Raw genomic sequence first — 22,800 nt, 5'->3', positions numbered from 1 at the left:
TTCTGTTGGTAATAGTATATACACAATATGTGAGAAGTCGGGACTGTTAGTGCTTGCATGTGTGTTGATAATTGAGCAAGGGACTGGTTAACAGCATTACTGGTTCTAAGGACATTTAAAAAAAAAATTGTGAGTGCACAAGTGGTGCTTCATGGACTTGCTATATTATCCGCAAGACTCTTCGATGGTGATTGTGCACCGGCACAGTCGCAACGGATGGCTGGTAGCAATCTCTACAAGCACTACAGTGGGTCTGCACCTTTGATGGCTCACCAATACCATACTCTCTACAAGGACTACAGTGGGTCTGCACCTTTGATGGCCCACGAACACCATTATCTCTACAAGGACTACAGTGGGTCTACACCTTTGATGTCCCACCAATACCATTATGTCTACAAGGACTGCAGTGGGTCTACACCTTTGATGGCCCACCAGTACCATACTCTCTACCAGGACTACAGTGCGTCCGCTCTGTGATGACCTACCTACCAATATTCTTCAAACCTTCGACTGACTCTGCTGTGGGTTTGCTCTGTTGTGGCACATTACCTGTCTGCATGTCAAGAGACAGCACTGTCTTTCCGTTGGAAGGACAACACTACTTCTTCAAGACTGCATGGAAATCTACTACTTCTGTGTGCATTTTCTTTTACTGCTCAGACTTTGAAGAAGAAAAAAAGAAAACTGTAATTACTATTGTTTTGAATGATCAGGACTGTCTTTACGAGAACAATTTTTGATTTTGACCAACATTGCATCAATAAGTGTGTGCATTTGATATCTTTGTTATTGTAATTATGAAAAATTTTATGAAATCATTATTGGCCACTGCCCAAAACAATTTGTAAAATTTTTTGTGGGGAGCATGGGGGCTATGTAAGTAGGCTGTTTAGATTTTTTATGTTGGTAACGCCACGTAGCGCTCTATTTGAAAATCACTGACTGTGCTTTGTGAAGTCTGTGGCTGTTTTGTATTGTTGGAATGTTCGCTATTGTAGTGTTGGGCAGCTGTATGTGAACAGCGCATAGCGTTGCGCAGTTGGAGGAGAGCTGCCAGCAATGGTGGATGTGGGGAGAGAGATGAAAGAATTTTAAGAGCGGACGATCTGGACGTTGTCCGTCAGAAAGAGTAAATTTGTAATAATGGATATCATGAACTGAGATATATATATATATAATGACTTTTGAACATTATTAAGGTAAATACATTGTTTGTTCCCTATCAAAATCTTTCATTTGCTGACTATGCCTATCAGTAGTTAGTGCCTTCCGTAGTTAGAAGCTTTTATATAGCTGGCAGTAGTGCCGCTCGCTGTATTGCAGTAGTTCGAGTATCGAAGATTTTTGTGAGGTAAGGCATTCATGAAAGTTATTGGTTATTGTTAGTCAGGGCCATTCTTTTGTAAGGATTATTGAAAGTCAGGCTGCGTTGTGTGTCAGTTTAGTGTTGATCAGAATAAGTAAAGAGAGTAATATCTGAATACGTTCAGTTTTGCTCACCTGTTTGAAAATCAAATGACGTAGACGTTTATCAGCACAGTAATTCATTAATTATTAAAGGGGATGTTTCAAGAGCATAAATGAAGGGTATTTATGGAACCGAAAACAGGTTAGCTCCACAAAAGGCTCAGTCGAAAATGTAACAGGAAGAACAGATACAGATACGAGGACATGCTCTGAAGTAATGCTGTTGTATTTATAACGTGAAAACTCTAAAAGTTTATTAATTGAAGGAAACATTATTAACATCCTACATTTGTATTCTTCATGCCTATATACACTCCTGGAATGGAAAAAAGAACACATTGACACCGATGTGTCAGACCCACCATACTTGCTCCGGACACTGCGAGAGGGCTGTACAAGCAATGATCACACGCACGGCACAGCGGACACACCAGGAACCGCGGTGTTGGCCGTCGAATGGCGCTAGCTGCGCAGCATGTGTGCACCGCCGCCGTCAGTGTCAGCCAGTTTGCCGTGGCATACGGAGCTCCATCGCAGTCTTTAACACTGGTAGCATGCCGCGACAGCGTGGACGTGAACAGTATGTGCAGTTGACGGACTTTGAGCGAGGGCGTATAGTGGGCATGCGGGAGGCCGGGTGGACGTTCCGCCGAATTGCTCAACACGTGGGGCGGCAGGTCTCCACAGTACATCGATGTTGTCGCCAGTGGTCGGCGGAAGGTGCATGTGCCCGTCGACCTGGGACCGGACCGCAGCGATGCACGGATGCACGCCAAGACCGTAGGATCCTACGCAGTGCCGTAGGGGACCGCACCGCCACTTCCCAGCAAATTAGGGACACTGTTGCTCCTGGGGTATCGGCGAGGACCATTCGCAACCGTCTCCATGAAGCTGGGCTACGGTCCCGCACACCGTTAGGCCGTCTTCCGCTCACGCCCCAACATCGTGCAGCCCGCCTCCACTGATGTCGCGACAGGCGTGAATGGAGGGACGAATGGAGACGTGTCGTCTTCAGCGATGAGAGTCGCTTCTGCCTTGGTGCCAATGATGGTCGTATGCGTGTTTGGCGCCGTGCAGGTGAGCGCCACAATCAGGACTGCATACGACCGAGGCACACAGGGCCAACACCCGGCAACATGGTGTGGGGAGCGATCTCCTACACTGGCCGTACACCACTGGTGATCGTCGAGGGGACACTGAATAGTGCACGGTACATCCAAACCGTCATCGAACCCATCGTTCTACCATTCCTAGACCGGCAAGGGAACTTGTTGTTCCAACAGGACAATGCACGTCCGCATGTATCCCGTGCCACCCAACGTGCTCTAGAAGGCGTAAGTCAACTACCCTGGCCAGCAAGATCTCCGGATCTGTCCCCCATTGAGCATGTTTGGGACTGGATGAAGCGTCGTCTCACGCGGTCTGCACGTCAAGCACGAACGCTGGTCCAACTGAGGCGCCAGGTGGAAATGGCATGGCAAGCCGTTCCACAGGACTACATCCAGCATCTCTACGATCGTCTCCATGGGAGAATAGCAGCCTGCATTGCTGCGAAATGTGGATATACACTGTACTAGTGCCGACATTGTGCATGCTCTGTTGCCTGTGTCCATGTGCCTGTGGTTCTGTCAGTGTGATCATGTGATGTATCTGACCCCAGGAATGTGTCAATAAAGTTTCCCCTTCCTGGGACAATGAATTCACGGGGTTCTTATTTCAATTTCCAGGAGTGTATTTGCCAGATCACTGCAGCCTGACGACTCCGAACTGTAGCGCGTATCGTGGTAGTGTGTAACGAAACTAAGTCGGTGCGCGAGAAATAGCTTACTGTGATCGAGTTTCGAATTCGAGGACTTCATCCGAACATGGAGCACACTCTTCCTTCAGCATGACAATGTCAGACCACACACTAGTCCTGAGACATCTGCAACGATCCGAAGCCTCGAGCTGACTGCCAGCTTGGCAGTTGATTTGGCCCCATCCGTTTTTCGTCTGTTTCCGAAACTTGCAGAGCACCTTCGACGACTTCACTTTGGTAATGATGAAGTGGTGCAATCAGAGGTGAGTCTGTAGCTCCGTCTACAAAGTCAACATTATATAGTGAAGGAGTGAAAAAGTGCCCTCTCGTTCGTGGAAGGGTGTCACTAGACTGAGTGTGTAGACCCGCCGAATTAAGCAGTAGAGTGTAAGTAATTTCGGTTTATTTAAAAAGTTTTCATTGTCTCACATAAAAAATTGGGAAGGATCAGTTTTCAACATGCCCGCATTATTTAGGATAGCAACAAAACATCAGCAATAACGAGTCATACAGAAACCGCAAGTAATATGGGCTCGATCAGGTGTATTGTAGAAAACCCGACATTATTCAATAACTGCATGACTTTGTACGACATTCCTTTCAGCCTGTCACAGACAAATGAGTGCATAATTTGATTACTAGTGCGTATTGATCACGAATATCCCAGAATCCAAGAAACCCTAACCCACAGAAGAACATTTCACGCATTGCACGTGTTTTACAGGAATCCTAACAGTATAGGATTATAATCAAACTCTTGTTTTGTGGAAAAAATGTTTTTGGAATCAAGTACCATTCTCATTAATCTCAACTATAATGTCCGTGATTTTCTTATATCGAAGTAGGAGAACGTTGGGTTTATGCTTTAATTAACCACCTCTTGCTGGCAGTACGATTCATACAAAATGCACAGATGAATATGAAATCGTTAATGGAAAAAGCTTCTATACCTAATCGTCGTAGAAGAATGTGCTCTTCTACTTAACATAGTTGGATAAATGTCTTCTAACTATCCAGAAGTATGCATAGTCAATGCATGGCACACCTCTCATTACATATTCTTATAAACATGTTTCGATGCAAAAGGCCTATTCTTGTACTTAAGTTATTTCAATTTGAGCGATAGTGGTGACGGGAACATAGATTTTGAAATGTCTATTAGACACTGTTTCGCTGCACATAAATATTTATTTATTTAACAACTAGTGTAGTCGTTTTGGTGTTGTATTGTGCTTGAGTTGTCATACAAAAGGTATTCAATGACTACTAGACATGAAATGACATGATAGTTTGAAATGATAAATACTTTGGCGAATATGGATAGTTACATCAAGATTTCCTTAAAAGAAAAAGCATTACGAAGCAGTGTGAGACAGTATACATGATTCATAAACTGAACCTCCATGGAACTTGCTTGCTACAGAAGATATCAAACGCTAGACGCAGTCATTATCACTTCTTTGGCTGCTGTCTTGCCTGTCAAACATATTTTCCAAGAATAAATGTTTCCATCATTTTGATAAGCTCAGAAGTGGCTTCTTTTATTTTCTTGGTTTAGGTTGTACCTCCCCCATTCCACTGATACATCTGCCTGATGTCGTGTAGCACCCCCTCGAGCACGCAGAAGTGCCGCAACACGACGTGGCATGGACACGACTGATATCTCAAGTAGTGCTGGAGGGAATTGACACCATGATTTCTGTAGGCCTCTCCATAAATCCGTAAGAGCACTACGAGGTGGATACCTCTTCTGAACAGCACATTACAAGGCATCCCTAATATGCTCAATAATGTTCATGTCTGTGGAGTTTGGTGGCCAGCGAAAGTTTTTAAACTCAGAAGAGTACTCCTGGAGGCACTCTGTAGCAGTTGTCCTGCTGGAATAGCCGAAGTTCGTCTGAAAGCACAATGGACATAAATGGATGCAGGTGATCAGATAGAATTCTTACATACGTATCACCTATCAGAGTCGTATCGACCTATTGGGGCCCAAAATCAGTCTTTCTGCACACGTCCTACACCAATACAGAGCCACCACCGGTTTAAACAGTCCCCTGCTCACATGCAGGGTCCGTCGATTCATGAGGTTGCCTCCATACCAGTACAAGTCCATCCGCTCGATACAACTTGAAACGAGACTCGTCCGACCAAGTAACATGTTTCCAGTCCAATGTCAATGTTCACGGGCCCAGGCGAGGCGTAAAACTTTGTGTCGTGCACTCATCAAGGGTAAAAGAGTTTACCTTCGGCTCCAAAAGCCCATATCGATGATGTTTGGGTTGAATGGCTCGCACGCTGACACTTGTTGATGGCCCGGTATTGGAATCTGCAGCGATTTGTGGAAGGATTGCACTTCTGTTACGTTGACCGATTCTCTTCAGTCGTTGTTGGTACTGTTCTTGCAGGATTTTTTTCGGCCTCAGCGATGTCGCATTGTTTTACCGGATTCCTGAAATTCACGGTACACTCGTGAAATAGTCGTACGGGAAAATCCCCACTTCTTCTTGTCACGTGTCTGTTTACATATCTTCGTATTTGAATACAAGCCAATATCAGTTTCTGTGGCGCTTCAGTGTAAAATCAAAATCCTTTAATTTCTTACCGTAATATCTAATGCTGGCGTCACAGTCTTCACTTTGTGGGGCATACCGCTTGAGGAGCCCTGCGTTACTCAACGTGCGGTGTACAGTGACTCTTGTTATGAAATGGCTTTGCCAATCATTATGCCGTAACTACAGGGTTATCGGAAAGTTGCAGTGCACTTACAAGATATATTGGAAATGACGTCCACGGACGGCTTCGTTCAAGTCTGCACCCGTTTAATTTTATTGGAAGAAACTCTCTGCAGTTCCGATTGTGAAATGGCTCTCACGTGCCCATTTGTTTCAATTTTTACATGTGAGTTACAAAGCGAGATTGCGCCACTCCCATACAGTACAGGTTTGTTGCTCTCCAGAGTGCGGAGTGCGGTCCGTTGAGCAAGGGCACCACATGTTTTGAGATGATACGTTCCTCAGATTGATTTCTACAAAATGCAGTGATACAATAATAAGCCATTGGGATATCGCTAACCACACTCCATTTTTCAGACTATGAAATAGCATTGAAAATGCAGCATGAAGATCCTTGGTTTTTTTATAATCGTGTGGTTGGGGTGTAATATGACCAGATACATGGAACCAGGCCTCAACTGTATACGCTGACGGAAATGACATTACAAGAATAAAAAAGGTATTAATTTAGAGGAATGCAATTTTGGGAATACAGTTGTGTAGATAACGTATTTTAGTGATTAAAATTGCTAGATCACAGTTTAATGCACGCGCGAGATAAACTTTTGCAAATGTGAAATGCAAATACATTGAATGCAAATATGTATAAGTACACGCATACTGCTGTATAGGTGTCAGATATCAGTTTGTGCGGTGGAGTTCCAAGCTTACAGCTCTTGGTCGGTCAATGTAGGAGCGGTTAACGGTGTTTGTGGATGACCCTGGAGTTGTCATCCGATGATGTGTAGATGCGCTTGATTCACAGGGCTTGCCTTCTAACAGGCCAAAGCAACAGCTGCGATTGTAGTCTTTCTCAGCGTATTCCACTGATGAATTCTTCTCGGGTTATCAGCCGAGTAGTAGCGTCGTCTTGTCGCAACGTTTCAATGAGTCATCTTCTGGCCAGAAGATGATGGGTACGAAACACATTGAAACGTTGCGACAAGACGACGCTACTACTCGGCTGATAACCCGAGAAGAATTCATCAAAGCAATAGCTTTTTGCGGGAGAGCGTTATCCTGCTGGTAAACACCCCCTGGAATGCCGTGTACGAATATAAGCGCGGTAGGTTGAATCATGAAATTGACGTTCAAAATTGGAGTCAAAGTGCGTAGCATAACCCCGAGATTGCTCGTGTTGGCCTCCTTCTAACAAACACATGAGCGTACTGGCACAGTGACAGAACTGTATTTCATTAAAAATGCACAATAGACCACTACCCTGCCGTCCAAAGATCTCTCGCTTGACACCACTGAAGTCAGAAATGGTGGTGGCTGGGGGTCAGTGGTATGCACGTTACAGGGCGTCTGACTCGGAGCTTTCGTTGAAGTAACTGATTTTTGTTACTTGTGTTACTGAGGTGCAACTGCTGCTCATATTACTGTTACAGATGCGGTACGATGAGTCAGAGCCATACGCCGAACGCGAAGGTGTTCCATCTCGGTAGTGCCTGCCACTTTGCCGTCCGGAGCCCGGTCGTCTTGCGACCGTACACTCTCGTGACCTCCGCTGTTACGTACATTGGCTATATTCCTGTAAGTCTTTCTGGTTTATGGCAGAAGTAGCATCCGGCTTTTCGTAGCTCTGTTATATGACCCCTTCCAAACTCAGTGATGTGTCAATAATGACGTCTTTGTCGCCTTAAAGGCATTTTTGATTAACATCAACTCATTACAACCAGCCTCAAACTTAACTAACGCTCACGGGCGCTACAGTGTGTATTTAAGGCAAACCTGATTTGCATCCTCCGATTGGCGCTACTAGCGGCACCCTTATGCGACTGGCACGAAGTTTAAATAAGACGTCATTCTTCGCGCCTACCAACTTCCGTTTATGTCACACAACCTTTTCTTGGTGCTGCGATTTCTCTTCGTCAGTGGAGAAGGTGACATCAAGAATACAATGGTATTCCTCTCAATACAAGATGTAAACCATTTCCAGTACCAAATTCGCTTTCCATGGTTCATATCTTTCAATTCCTGCACTACTGCCATTTTATTCGGTACACTTTCAGCTTTTTCCTAACCACTTTATGCGTGGTTGCAAGTCCGACAGATTTTCCTTGTGCCAGTTTGTGCACTGATTTTGCTGGGCTCTGCTGCATAGGAATAACCAAAAACTTCTTTTTGTTCAATTTAGGTGGTCTTCTAGTTCGTTCGGCATCTAACATTGAGCCTGTCTCTCAAAATCTCTCAACAAGTCGACGAACTGCGTTACGGTGAGGGGTATATTGTAGCTGAAGCCTCCTGCCATAAATTCGTGTGTTTATCGCCTTCCCGTAACACGTCTGGTATCGCGCGCCGCGGATTTTGAATCCGTGGCAGGCGGAATGGACGTCGAGGCCCCTAGAGGTCTCTGCACCATCGCGCCCTAAGCCGTGGCGGTGCGCGCCTCCTGGCGCACGTTTAATGTGAGGGCGCCACCGTGGAACACGTGGTCCCAGCGGCCAATAGCGGCGTCCCCGATCATGTATTTGAGCGCCTGCCTCTCGCTCAGCCGGTCAGTCTAATCTTTGCGTTCGTCTGTTGACATCTCGCCTCAGAGTATTTACCTAACTTTGTTCCGTGTACGAGTGGACATGGTTGATTCGTGAGGTCTTCTTGTGACCCCACTGTTTCTTGCTTGTTGTGGTTCGTAAGTTCTCGCCCGGTTGTCCTTCGTTGATTGTGTCCGTCCTCTCCTGTTTGTGTTGCTGTTGTTCGTGGGCCGCTCCGTGGGTCCCGCAGCGCTTTCCTTCACGGCAACCCCGCGGCCGTTCCGGTCGCGCTTTGAACAACATGTTCAATAAGAAAGACACTTTCCTCACATGAAAGCATCACACTTTAAAAACAAATTAATCATCTAATTACTGCACATCACATTAGATAGCTATCATCAATTGAATCAAACAGTTGAAAGTTACGCATCAGTAGAATGACTCCAAATAAAATCGCACAATTATGAGAAAACAGTTCTTACCACCTTGTGTCCTGACAACTTTGTTTCGAACTTTCAACGTGATGTACGTTTATAGTCCGTAGTCCAGTGCACAGAGACGTTCCGAACGCAACGTATAACGGATTTTTCGGCGAGACCAATTTTTTTTTAGAAGGAGGATGGGATTAGTGTGTCACATCCCACCGACACCGAGGTCATTAGAGACGGAGCGTAAGCTCGGATTAGGGAAGGATGGAGAGGGAAGTCGGCTCTGCCGTTTCAAAAAAGGAACCATCTTTGCTTTTGCCTTATGTGGTTTAGGAAAATGACGGAAAATCTAAATCAGGATGGCTGAACGCTGGTTTGAACAGTCGTCCTATAGAATTTTAAACCAGTGTGCTAGCCATTGTGCTACCCGCTCGCTAATATTTGTTGTAGTATTCGGGTACTGTATAGACCAATCTGGAATTAGATGATTTGCGCTGGTGTCAAGCAGTGCTGGAGAAATGCCAACGCAGAAATATGAGGGCAGCTGGGTTTAGCGGACACCACTTGCATCAGCCAATAGTGGTGCTCAACAATGGCGAGCAACTTAAAACAGCTCACTGTTTCTGCCGCACCCTCTACACAAACTCCAATACACTGCCAGAAAAAAATTGTACCCCTGAAAAGACGAAGTCGATTTTGATCCAACCATGACAATACCACCTGGGGGACCACTCAGCACAGACCCCCACAAGGACCATCTCACTGTAAGGTGTTCTGACCGTAGAAAATTTTTATTTTTATTCTTGCTTTTGTGACCATAATAAGAGTCCAGGCTCCATAGGCAAACAGCCTGCCGACATTAAGAAATAGTCCACCAGGACATAGGGGCAAGATAAGCGACGGAGGCTGCCAAGTATGGCTTGTTGATCAAATATCTTAGTGTTTGACTTCCTGCCAGAGGAAGCAAAAATGGCTCTGAGCACTATGGGACTCAACTGCTGAGGTCATTAGTCCCCTAGAACTTAGAACTAGTTAAACCTAACTAACCTAAGGACATCACAAACATCCATGCCCGAGGCAGGATTCGAACCTGCGACCGTAGCGGTCTTGCGGTTCCAGACTGCAGCGCCTTTAACCGCACGGCATGAATCAAACTTGCGCAATGGAAGACGCAAACACCAGGGCGATAATACAGCAAGAGAGACTGCCAGTCACGCGTGGAAAAGACCCGTGTGGAGCCAAATTGTGTGCAGCTAGAAACGAAAGTATCGTATGGAAACGAAGGCAATCTTGCGCAAGCCGAACAATTAGAAACGAGAGTGTCGTGTGGAACCATAGGCATTCTTGTGCAATCTGATCACTTAGAAATGAAAGAGTCGTGTGAAACAAATTAACTCGTGTGCACTCAAGTACATGAGAAACGAAATAAAAGGCCGGGCAGCGGAATAGCTAGAGGCAGAGAATCAGATGCAGATTCAGAGCCAGTGCCGGCAGTTTGGAGATTCCGCAGTGAGACACCAGCTGGGCCGAGCAGGCCAATAGCAACCTATACAGCTGATAAAGACTTCAACTACGAGAAGACGGTGATAGACTGGTGGACACTCAGGAACTGCAAGTCAAGTATGATTTTTAGAGTTTCATTGGAGTAATGTTGAACAGAGGCTCTCAGTCTTTGTCTCAATTACTTAGAGAAATTTCAGTGCTAACAAAGAACAAGTGATTGCTTTGTACTTTTTTCTTGTATGTATCAGCAATTAGCTTTGAAGTAGCAAGTCAGAATAAATAGAGTGAATATTACTAAGAGGTTTATGGTCCAACACCTCACATAAGTATACGTGAGAATAAACTTGATAGAAACTAACCAATCTTTTCTGCCTGTTGCAATTCTGTAACCTATTTTCAGGACACCAAGGAGATTCTCTCCCTCTCATCTCCGATATAAAGGTTGACAGCAATTTATGACTAACCCATTGTCGTTAACGTCCCGATTGCGCTACGCAGTTCGCACGTACTTCATTCTGGTATAGTGAGGCTGTGCAGGGATGTGACAAAGGGCAGCATTGGCTGATGGTAGAGATACCACAGCACGGATAACAGGGCTTGCGAACCCAGACGTGTCAGCAAGAACTGTTGACAAGCGGTTATTAACAGTGGGACTTAGGGGCATGCACTCCTCTATGTCCTTTTGCGCCTACGACGCAGACCAGATGACCCTTGTCTTGTAGAGTGAATACGTCCACAACAAACTGGCCCTACCCCAATCTTTATGGTCTGGGGAGCGAAAAGCTACAGCTCTCGTTCACTTTTGGTGTTTCTGGAGAGCAGCGCTCTTTATGTGCAGAATGTTGTTAGAATCGCATTTTTGCCATTCTTGAAATAGGAAGACGATGTGTTGTTCCAAAAGGTTAATCCTCGCCTACACACTGCCCGTGGTACTCACCGTCCTCAGCGAGAAGTGCGGCCACTTCATTGGCCAGTACGATCTCCAGATTTGTCAGCTATCGAGCACACGTGGGACATGCTGGGACAAGAAGTGATTCGTTCGATTCGTCAACCAGCAACTCTTCAAGAACTTGTGGCATAACACATTCCACGACAGTATTCGCCATCTGTACGATCGACTGGCCGCCTGCATTGCCGTCTGTCCAGACTACACCATGTACTAATACGGGTGGTTCGGAACGATTCGACGCCTGGTAGCTTCGAACGGTCTCTGTTGTTGATCTGTAAATGCAACGAACTCATGTTCTCCAGAAGCACCGTTACAACAATAAATCTTCAGTGAATGGTAAACATAGCTAGTTTTTTTTCAGAAATTTATGTACAGATTTCAATTTTTATCCAGCACGTAACAACGTATTGCTACAGCTTGATGTCCCGGTCCATTTATCATTTCTTGAGACTCATGTACAAGGTGTACAACTTTGCTCCGTCTTTTGCCGATAGGTGGCAACAACGGTAAGCAGACGTCAGGCAGTTAGCTTGGACCTTAGTCAGCATAACCTCATTCAAACATTAGTCGATTGTGTCTGCATCATAAACTTGTTCTTCATTGAAAAATGTCAGTTTACGAACCTAATTCTCGTCATTTGCGGCAGATGTTAATGTTTTGTTTCAGTATGAAGAAAACAGCGGCTGAGTCTCATCGAATGCTCTCAGGTACGTAAGGTAAGGACGCTAATGGTGAACGAACATGTCATGAGTGGTTTCAACGCTTCCAGGACGATGATTTTTAACGTCGTAGACCGGCATAGTGGTGGAAGAGAGAACGTTTTCGAAGATGCAGAATTGGAGACATTGCTGATTGAAGACTAACGTCAAACTCAAGAATAAATGGCACGATTAGCGGGAGTGACACATCAAGCCATTTCAAAACGTCTCAAGGCCGTGGGCATAATTCAGAAAGGAGGAACTTGGGTTCGTGTGAGCTGAAACCAAGAGACGTTGAACGGAAATTGTGTGTTTGTAAACAGTTGCTTCACAGGCAAAAACGGGAGGGACTTCTGCAGCGCATTGTGACCAGGAACGAAAAATGGGTTCATTACGATATCCCTAAACGCAAAAAATCGTGGGGATATACTGGCCATGCTTCCAGGTCACGGCCAAACTGAATATTCACGGCTCCAAGAATATGCTCTGCATTTGGTGGGACCAGCTCGGCGTCATGCACTATGAGGTGTTAAAACCAAGTGAAACAACCATAGGTGCTCGTTATCGAACGCAATTAATGCGCTTGAGCAGGGCTTTAAAAGACAAACGGCCGCAATACAGCGAGAGGCACGATAAAGTGATTTTGCAGCACGACAAGGCTCGACCCCACGTTGCAAAAAGGTCAAAACGTACTTGTAAACGTTAAAATTGGAAGTCCTACCTCACCCGCCGTATTCTCCAGACATTGGTCCCTCTGTTTAGATCAATGGCGCATGGCCTGCCTGACCAACACTTCCGATCCCATGAAGAAGTCACAAATTGGATCGTTAGTGGATCGATTCAAAAGATGAACTCTTTTTTTCGACGCGGGACTCGTACACTGCCCGAAAGATAGAAAGATGGTAAATACTATGAATGATACGTGTGTAACCAATTTGTTTCATTAAAGCCTCAGATGTTGGGGAACACCTTGTACATTTTACACACTACCACTTAATTCATCAATGCGATGTGCTGTTGGAAGAGGCAGGAGTTTTCTTCAGTTGCTATGTGGAACACTGCTGTGATGTAATTCGACAAACTGAAGCTGTGTTTTAACACACACATCAAAAAAGTGTTGCATCGCCCCAGTTCTCAGAACTCCTGAAGAAAGACGTTGACTGTGGATACTGTACCACAGACACAGTCCCTTTGACTGTTCAGAGATGTTACTAAACCGCCCAGAGATGTAAACAACCATGCATGAGCAGCGTCTATTAGACGGAAGGGATGCGACAGCCGATCAGTTCCAGTCATTCCACCAGGAAGGAGGTACACGGCTCGTGTTGTCTGTAGTTCAATCATGCCTAGACGGTCAATAACACTGTTCGATCGCGTCAGCATTGTTACTTTGTGCCAGGAAGGGCTCTCAACAAGGGAAGTGTCCAGGCATCTCGGAGTGAACCAAAGAGATTTTTTTTCGGCCATGGATGGGATACAGAGAGACAGGAGCTACCGATGACCTGCCTCGCTCAGGCCGCCCAAGGGCTACGACTGCAATGGATGACCACTACCTACTGATTATGGCTCGGAGGAACCCTGACAACAACACCACCATGTTGAATAATGCTTTTCGTGCAGCCACAGGACCACATGTTACGACTCAAACTGTGTGCAATAGGCTGCATGATGCGCAACTTCACACCCGACGGCCAAGGCGTGGTCCACCTTTGCAACCACGACACGTTACTGACCGGTACAGATGGGCCCAACAACACGCCGATTTGTCATTACGTTCTCTTCACCAATGAGTGTCGCATATGCCTTCAACCAGATAATCCTCGGAGACGTGTTTGATGGGAATCCGGTCGGGCTGAACGCCTTGGACACACTGCCCAGCGAGTGCAACAAGGTGGAGGTTCCCTGCTGCTTTGGGGTGGCATTATGTGGGACCGAGTAACGCCGCTGGTGGTCATGGAAAGCGCCTTAATGGCTGTACGATACGTGAATGCCATCCTCCAATCGATAGTGCAACTATATCGGCAGCATATTGGCGAGGCATTCGTCTTCATGGACGACAAATCGCACCCCCATCGTACACATCTTGTGAATGACTTCCTTGAGGATAACGACATCGCTCGACTAGAGCGGCCAGAATGTCCTCCAGACATGAACCATATCGACCATGCCTGGGATAGATTGAAAAGGGCTATTTGTGGACGACGTGACCCACCAACCACTCTGAGGGATCTACCCCGAATCGCCGTCGAGAAGTGGGACAATCTGGACCAACAGTGCCTTGGCGAACTTGTGGATAGTATGCCACGACGAATGCAGGCATGCATCAGCGCAAGAGGACGTGCTACTGGGTATTAGAGCCACCGGTTTGTACAGGAATCTGTACCACCACCTCTGAAGGTCTCGCTGTATGGTGGGACAATATGCAACGTGTCGTTTTCATGAGCAATAGAAAGGGCGGAAATGATGTTTATGTTGATCTCTATTCCAGTTTTCTGTACAGGTTCCGCAACCGTCGGGACCGAGGTGACGCAAAAATTTTTTTTCGATGTGTGTATATTTTAAATGAGAGCAATGTTCGTTTAGAATCGTGTATTAACACCTTTCCTAAGTGGTAATTACAATTATTATTGCATATACTTACACTATCTAGGAATGTTGTATAAACTGTTCTTCAAAAAGTTCTAAGGAAGGAGGACATTGTATACTTTAAATTTGTAGTAAGAAATCTAGGATGGAAGCAAGTACGGCTATTTCAGACATATTCTGACACCAAACAATGCTTTCTGTTTGTTTATGTACTAGGAAAGAGGGTTGGGTTGGGTTGTTTGGGGGAAGAGACCAAATAGCGTGGTCATCGGTCCCACGGATTAGGGAAGGATGGGGAAGGAAGTCGGCCGTGCCATTTTCAAAGGAACCATCCCGGTATTTGCCTGAACCGATTTAGGGAAATCACGGAAAACCTAAATCAGCATGGCCGGACGCGGGATTGAACCGTCGTCCTCCCGAATGCGAATCCAGTGTGCTAACCACTGCGCCACCTCGCTCGGTACTAGGAAAGAGGTACTGTTATTTGAACACTTTGCCTTTTTCGTGTTAAACACACCAAATCCTTTTTTGGTTGAAATTTCGTGCTGATAATGATTCTCTCGACTTGTCTACCATGGTAGATAAGAGTACAGTCTTAGAAAATTGCCCATAAGGAACAAGTACAAATAGTGAACACACAGAGGCAAAATGCTAAAGTAAATTCTACAAAACTGTCAAGGACTGACGTTTTCAGTGACAGACTATATTTAAGTTAAACAGGAAGGAAACACTTTTTTGTAAATATTGCATTACATCGACTTTTAAAACATTTTACTTACTCTGGGAAATTACTGGCACGAGTAATTCACGTTTTTTTTTTTTTACATACGTGTCATAATTTTTTTTTGCTGTAACTGCATTACGTTTTATTTATTGATATAACTTAAAATTTTTGCTGGTAATATTACTTCAGTATAATAGTTTGAACCAAACAATAAGCGAGGACTCAGTAACCTTCCTTGCTTGTGAATACATTATTTGTGAACATATATTAGACCGGTTTCTGAACGTGTGCAATGGATTTCGAGTTGGAGCTAATGTCGTCAGTCTCTTTATAATTTTTTAGAGTTCTCCCTATCCTGTAGTCCATCTTCATATATTTATTCTTCCTCTTTTTACCTTCCAGATTCATTTCCAACTGTATCAGGATGCAATTTGTGTGCTCCACTTCGGTCTTCACGCATTCCACCGTCCTTGATTCCGCTGATAAAAGCAGGGGCCCTTCATATTTTCCGAGACAGACATTACCGTAACAAAATCGTCACCTTTGTTATGAAGAGTCCCCATTCCATCCACGTATGCCATGGATAACCGTGTAGTACTTGACTAGCGCACACATGATCGAGAGTGCCCTCTCAGTGGAAGTAGCTCTATGTAGCTTATTTCTTGCAGCCACCACCACGCTGCATATTCTTACGTAATGTGTCCGCAAATCTCTGGTGTCCGCAAGTCTCCATATCGCACATGTTTCTGGACACAGTTGTAAAGAGCTTCGTACTCGGTGGTAACAACTGTAAACAGAATGTGCAGCGAAGATAGTGCATTCCATTATTATTCTAAAAATAGATCATCCACGTTTCTTCATCTTGAGACGCAGTTCTATAAATAATATACTGGTTATACTGGGTGTTGGAGAGTTCTGATGTAATATTACATAGTACGTTGTCCTGGATGGCAAGTATTTATCGCAAATATATCGCCAGGATAGTCCCACGAAAGTGGAAGAACATCGCTCTTGTTCTCCACATACATGAACTATCTGATGGATAAAGTGAGCTAGAATTTGGGACTGTCTGCTGACGATGCTGCTGTGTACGGGGAAGTGTCATCTTTGAGTGACTACGGGAGCGTACACGATGGATAGAATTTCCACCTGGTGTGGTTAATGGCAGCTTGTTTTAAATGTGGAAAAATTAAGTTAGTGAAGACGAGTAGGAAATAAAATGATGCAATATTCCAATATGGTGTTAGTAGTCTGCTGCTGGACGTAGGCACGCCGACTAAATATCAAGCGGCAACGTTGCAAGGCAACATGAAATGGAATATGCACGTAAGGTAGGGTGTAGTAAATCGGAAAATTCCAGGGACCTGTAATTCACCTACAATGGCGACTGCTTGCGGAACAGTTGTAGAACCCACTGTGCACTGCTCGAACGTCTAGGATCCTCATCAGCTGATGTCAAAAGTAGATATCAAAACAGTTCAGCGGCGTCCTGCTAGTTTTGTTACTGTTAGGTTCCAGATAAAAGCGAGTGTCTCTCCGCGAGACTCAGAGGATCATAGACACGGGTTCCCAGGTAGATGCCGCGTTTGTTGACTTCCGCTAGGCGTTTCATACAGTTCCCCACAATCGTTTAATGAACAAAGTAAGAGCATATGGACTATCAGACCAATTATGTGATTGCATTGAAGAGTTCCTAGATAACAGAACGCAGCATGACATTCTCAACGGAGGGAAGTCTTCCGAAGCAAGAGTGATTTCAGGTGTGCCGCAGGGTAATGTCGTAGGACCGTTGCTATTCACTATATACATAAATGAACTTGTGGATAACATCGGAAGTTCACTGTGGCTTTTTGCGGAGGATGCTGTAGTATATCGAGAAGTTGAAACAACGCAAAATTGTACTGAAATGCAGGATGATCTGCTACGAATTGACGCATGGTGCAGGGAATGGCAATTGAATCTCAATGTAGACAAGTGCAATGTGCTACGAATACATAGAAAGAAATATCATTTATCATTTAGCTACAATATATCAGCTCAGCAACTGGAAGCAGTTAATTCCATAAATTGTCTGGGAGTAGGCATTAGGAGTGATTTAAAATGGAATGACCATATAAAATTAATCGTTGGTAAAGCAGATGTCAGACTGAGATTCATTGGAAGAATCCTAAGGAAATGCAGTCCGAAAACAAAGGAAGTAGGTTACAGTACACTTGTTCGCCCACTGCTTGAATACTGCTCACCGGTGTGAGATCCGTGCCAGATATGGTTGATAGAAGAGATAGAGAAGATCCAAGGGAGAGCAGCACGCTTCGTTACACTATCATTTGGTAATCTCGAAAGCGTTACAGAGATGATAGATAAACTTCAGTGGAAGGCTCTGCAAGAGAGACGCTCGGTAGCTCGGTACGGGCTTTTGTTGAAGTTTCGAATCATCAAGCTGTATATTGCTCCCTCCTACGTATATCTCGCGAAGAGACCATGAGGATAAAATCAGAGAGATTTGAGCCCACACAGAGGCATACCGACAATCCTTCTTTCCACGAACAATACGAGACTGCAATAGAAGGGAGAACCGATAGAGGTACTCAAGGTACCCTCCGCCGCACACGGACAGGTGGCTTGCGAAGTATGGATGTAGATGTAGAGTGTTACGGAAATGCTCCGTGTCCTCCTTGGAGGGACAAAGAAGTTCTCTCGGCGAATCGCTATGGAGTGAATTTAGAGAACAGACTGCGTCACACAGCAGAATGCTCCTACTACCACTGCTCGTGGGTGACCATACTGAAGTCGTGTTTTCCTCTCTGAATTTGTGAGTGGAACAGCAAAGCGAATGGCCAACAGTGACACAAGGGGCTATGCAGTGTATGGTGGCTTGCGGGGTACGTATTGTAACGAAACAGGAGCCTCACAGGTATCACATCTACCACAGATGGCCGTGTTTGTACAAAAAATTTAATAATGGAAACAAATGATCTTTAAAATTGATAGAAAATTTGATTAAAAGTATTAAGAGTAAGGAAACTGGCATAAAAACTATAGTATTTATTCAGAAACTTCGATTAAAGTAGAAACTGAAAATTTTTGTTTGTTCGCAGAATTTGCGTTAATCGCTCTCTGACTGGAACAAGTACTGACATTCATTGAAACAGGTAATCAATAACTGCCACACAGTGCTACAGTATGACTGTTCTGAGATGTAAACTAATTCCTGTCAGTACGTACCTGTCGGATACAACTTTTAGTGGGGTCTAAACACGTATAACGAGGTAATAATAGTCACAAACACTGCAAATGCAAATTTATCTATAGTTAAAAATAAATTATTAAAAGTAAGCTTTTAGTAGCATTGTAGGCTAATGTATAGCACACATGAGTACTTCAAGGATGAAAGCAATTACAAATGAAAAAAAGTATTCGCAAAAATATATTTTACTATGAAGAAGCAGTTAATAAAACAAATTAAATTCAATTTACGCTTTATAAATGACTGAGGGCATGATTTAAAGTTCCTGTTGAAACAAATTTACCAGAGTAAAGTCTCCAGACAGTCATAACGCCCTATGAAGAATCATCAAGCTGTGGCAAATGATGTGTCGTCATGCCGCGTTGGCGACTCATAGAATAAGGAGTGTCGTTCTTCTTAAGAATTTACACTTTAATTGCTCTCTTAAAAACACTTCTCTTGTGGCAAGACAGTAGTAAGTCCTTACTTTACTGTTTACTGTCTCTTCGTTGGCTGAAGCATCCGTAGTCGGCAGTGTAGACTAAATTCGTGGTTTTTATTTTACTTTCTTAGATATTAGTCTATGGCGAGAAGTACTTCAGTGCATTTATAAAGGGTGAAACAGGAGGAAAGGTACATGCACCGAGGAGTGGTAGAGTTGGTGATTCTGAACAGAAAGACATCATATGAACATAAGCCCTGATTGAAATAGTTTCCGAGAAAACTAATGAAAACAATGGAGAACAGAACAAATATTGTCATCTAATGTTTCGTTTAGTTATCCCCTCACAATAGATGTTCAATGACTCAACTGCATTTTGCAGCTCTTGTATGCAGCTGCTGTGATGTTTATGCGAGCTCACTCGTACGAATGCTGTGCGCCACGTATTCTGTTCAGCGATGAGTCAACATTAGTTAGCCGCAACGGCATCAGTAGCAACGTGTTGGCTGATGAAAATCTGCACGATACTGTGGAAACAAATCTGAAGGACTTATCTCTGTGAGCCTATGGTGCGATATTTTTGATGACAAACTCATAGTTGCAGTTGTTTTAGATAACCGTCTTAATGGAGTACGGTTTCTTGATTTGCTTAAAAATGTGATACCAGAATATTTAGAGGGTATTCCTGTGGCAACACAAAGTCTTATGTATTTTCAGTAAGACTAGCGCCAGCGATTTTCAAACAGCTGTATGCCGGATACGGTCAAAAAAGTTTTATATATATTTATTTGGAGTATTTTGCTCTGAGTCATCTATACTATCACCCCACAAAGTATGTATCTTTCCTCCTGACTTACCCTGTATTTTGCATTTCATGATACATGTCGAAGTGAGACAGATTTATCGATAGAAAACACAGTCTCAAAGTTCTGCTATTAACACGTCATTCTGGCCGCGCGTAACTAGCCGAGCGGTCTGAGGGCGCTGCAGTCATGGACTGTGCGGCTGGTCCCGGCGGAGGTTCGAGTCCTCCCTCGGGCATGGGCGAGTGTGTTTGTCCTTAGGATAATTTAGGTTAAGTAGTGTGTAAGTTTAGGGACTGATGACCTTAGCAGTTAAGTCCCATAAGATTTCACACGACTGAACAATTTTTGAACGTCATTCTCTCGCTTCAGCGCGACAGTTACCAGTCTCTCCACTTCTCTCCAAACTCCTTTGATACACGTCCACATAGCATAGTATCGATTACATATCAAAGCTCGTCTCTCTCGTAAAATATTACATTATTGCACTACTTTATGTACGCAGAAATATGTTAACAAGTTAATAAGTGTATAAGCATACAACAGTAGAAAATGAAAAATAATAAATTCTCTGATTTCAGTTACAGAACGCACAGAATACAGAAAGAAATGTGAAACCTGCTCTAATGCAATTCGATATTTGATTTCAGAGAAAAGGAAAGAGATCAAAATAATATTATATCAGATTACAGCTGGATCTTTACAGTATGTAGATGCAGATGTAGATGAACACTCACTCCACGTCAATCGTGGAATATCGTGTTGGTATTTCTAATCAAATACACATACGAATAAAGAAATATTTACTTTCCCACTACATATATATAGCGTATTTATTATAGTCTTAAGACCTCAAGCAGTTACCTTAATCTTCTTTATAGCATATTTGTCCAATCCAAGAAACTCAGAATTTCTGTTTTTAGGTCTATTTTTCGCAGTCACTATTAAACAAGTAATATTTACTGTCAGAAATTCATGCTTTTTACCTCTAAAGTGCTTTTATAAACAAATAAATTTGTGTCTTCGGCAGAAGAAGCAAAATAACCCACACTGTCGTTGGTCTGCCGCTGTGCAAAGATATCTGTACTGTTCACCAACACCAGTCATGTGAATTTTAAAATTTTCGCGGCGAATTGACTGTTCAAACAAATTTCGGGCTTTCAGCCGGTCGTCGTTCAATACTTCGCACGATATTTCAACTGGGCACCTGCCAGTCATCTTCAGGTGAGCCGTCTCAGACTGCGACGGCTCACCTGAAGATGACTGGCAGGTGCCCAGTTGAAATATCGTGCGAAGTATTGAACGACGACCGGCTGAAAGCCCGAAATTTGTTTCAACAACACCAGTCATGTAAATAAACAATTCTCCACCTGAAAATGATGGTGTGAAACATTGAAACGATTAGTGGTAAATTAAACAAGTGACTGACGCAGAAAGTTTTATTTGTATTTATCAACAGTCGCAGCCCTCATAATGCCGTCCCTTAAGGGGGAAAAATTCAAATATTTACTGTCTTTCGCGACTGTAATAATACTCTTATTTACACCAAACACACACACACACACACACACACATACACAGACAGACACACACACAAACACACACACACACACACGCACAAATCTATGTCAGAGTGGTAAAAAGAAAACAAAACTCAAAAACAAAAAAAAAAAAAAACGATCTCATTCCGCCACCTCAAAACATGAGGTGTATCTTGACAACATGAAAAGGAAAACATATTCTGTAACAATTAAGAGCAGCATACTACAGCCGAACACGTGTGCGTATAAGAATGTTGAGAATGAGGTAGGAAAGAAAGAAATCTAAGCAACAGCAATAATGTCACGCCATTTATAGAAGTAATTAACACGTGAGACCTGTTACTGTATTGGCAAACAGACATACAGATTCGCAAGAAATACCACATTATTACAGCGATAAATGAAAATGCTTTAAAACCAAGGGAAACATGTATGGCCTACATAAGACTTTTATTTGTCACTTTTGTAAATTGGCACTCATTTACTGCTGTGAACAATTTAGATTCAGCTCAAGAAGTAGTAGATAATTTTCATACTTTATAACACAAATTTTTTTATATTTAAAGCCTCATTAAAATATGTAGAGAAATTGTAATTCAGGGAATTTTCCATGTTCTAAGATTCTGCTAGCATGTACTTGCATTTTGTCTTTTAAAAAACGAAAAAAGGCTCTGTACGTTTTCTGTCACGACAAGATTAGTATCACTTGATTCTGTGTGTACATATTCGTTGGTAATATATTGTAACTATCGTTCACGAAAAAATATTTTTGGCTAATTAATTAAGTGCGTTGAAGCGTTTTATTTGTAGGCGTATTTTCTATATATCCTCAATTAATCAAAACTGTGCGTTACTACTTCATAGGAGGTCGACTGCGATCGTCATTGTTCAACGAGAAAAGTACTTGATCTTCATGTTGACTCTTACGTTGAAATTTTCCATCGACGAAGGAACCTGTCTTACTAGAGACGACGTCCAATAAATTTTATTTCTTTTCCTGCACTTTCGCCATGTGTGAACTGCATCGAAATTTCACAAGAGATTCAATGAACAGTGACGGAAGCCATCCACAACAGACCGTCCTAAACATCCAGCGGTGGGAGAAGGAGAATACAGTTATATAAGATCCTAATAATTTTAATGAGAAACAATCCCAGCGCTGTTCAAAAGGGCTTTCATGGCGTGTCAAAATACGTATGCGAGACTTTCGAATTAGTCATATCTTTAAGTGTCACGTAAATGGAAGACTTTCTATTTGATGCAATTTACACTAACTTGACGGCACATTTCACCTTGTGAGCAGAATTATTATCTTTAATCTTGAATGGTTTGCGCGTAAAAGGTTTTTCACCAAACAGATGTGCTGTAAGCCTGTTCAAAGTGT

General features: G+C 43.5%; 1 protein-coding gene across 1 annotated transcript in view; it reads left to right on the top strand.

The window, feature by feature from the left end:
• LOC126262451 (uncharacterized) overlaps nucleotides 1–22,800 on the top strand; it is a 672,745-nt gene that overhangs the window by 325,754 nt on the left and 324,191 nt on the right. The gene's annotated exons all lie outside the window — the stretch shown is intronic.

The sequence above is a fragment of the Schistocerca nitens genome, chromosome 1 (genome assembly GCF_023898315.1).
Source record: "Schistocerca nitens isolate TAMUIC-IGC-003100 chromosome 1, iqSchNite1.1, whole genome shotgun sequence".
Taxonomy (NCBI): domain Eukaryota; kingdom Metazoa; phylum Arthropoda; class Insecta; order Orthoptera; family Acrididae; genus Schistocerca; species Schistocerca nitens.
This window is presented reverse-complemented; position numbering and strand designations above follow the sequence as displayed.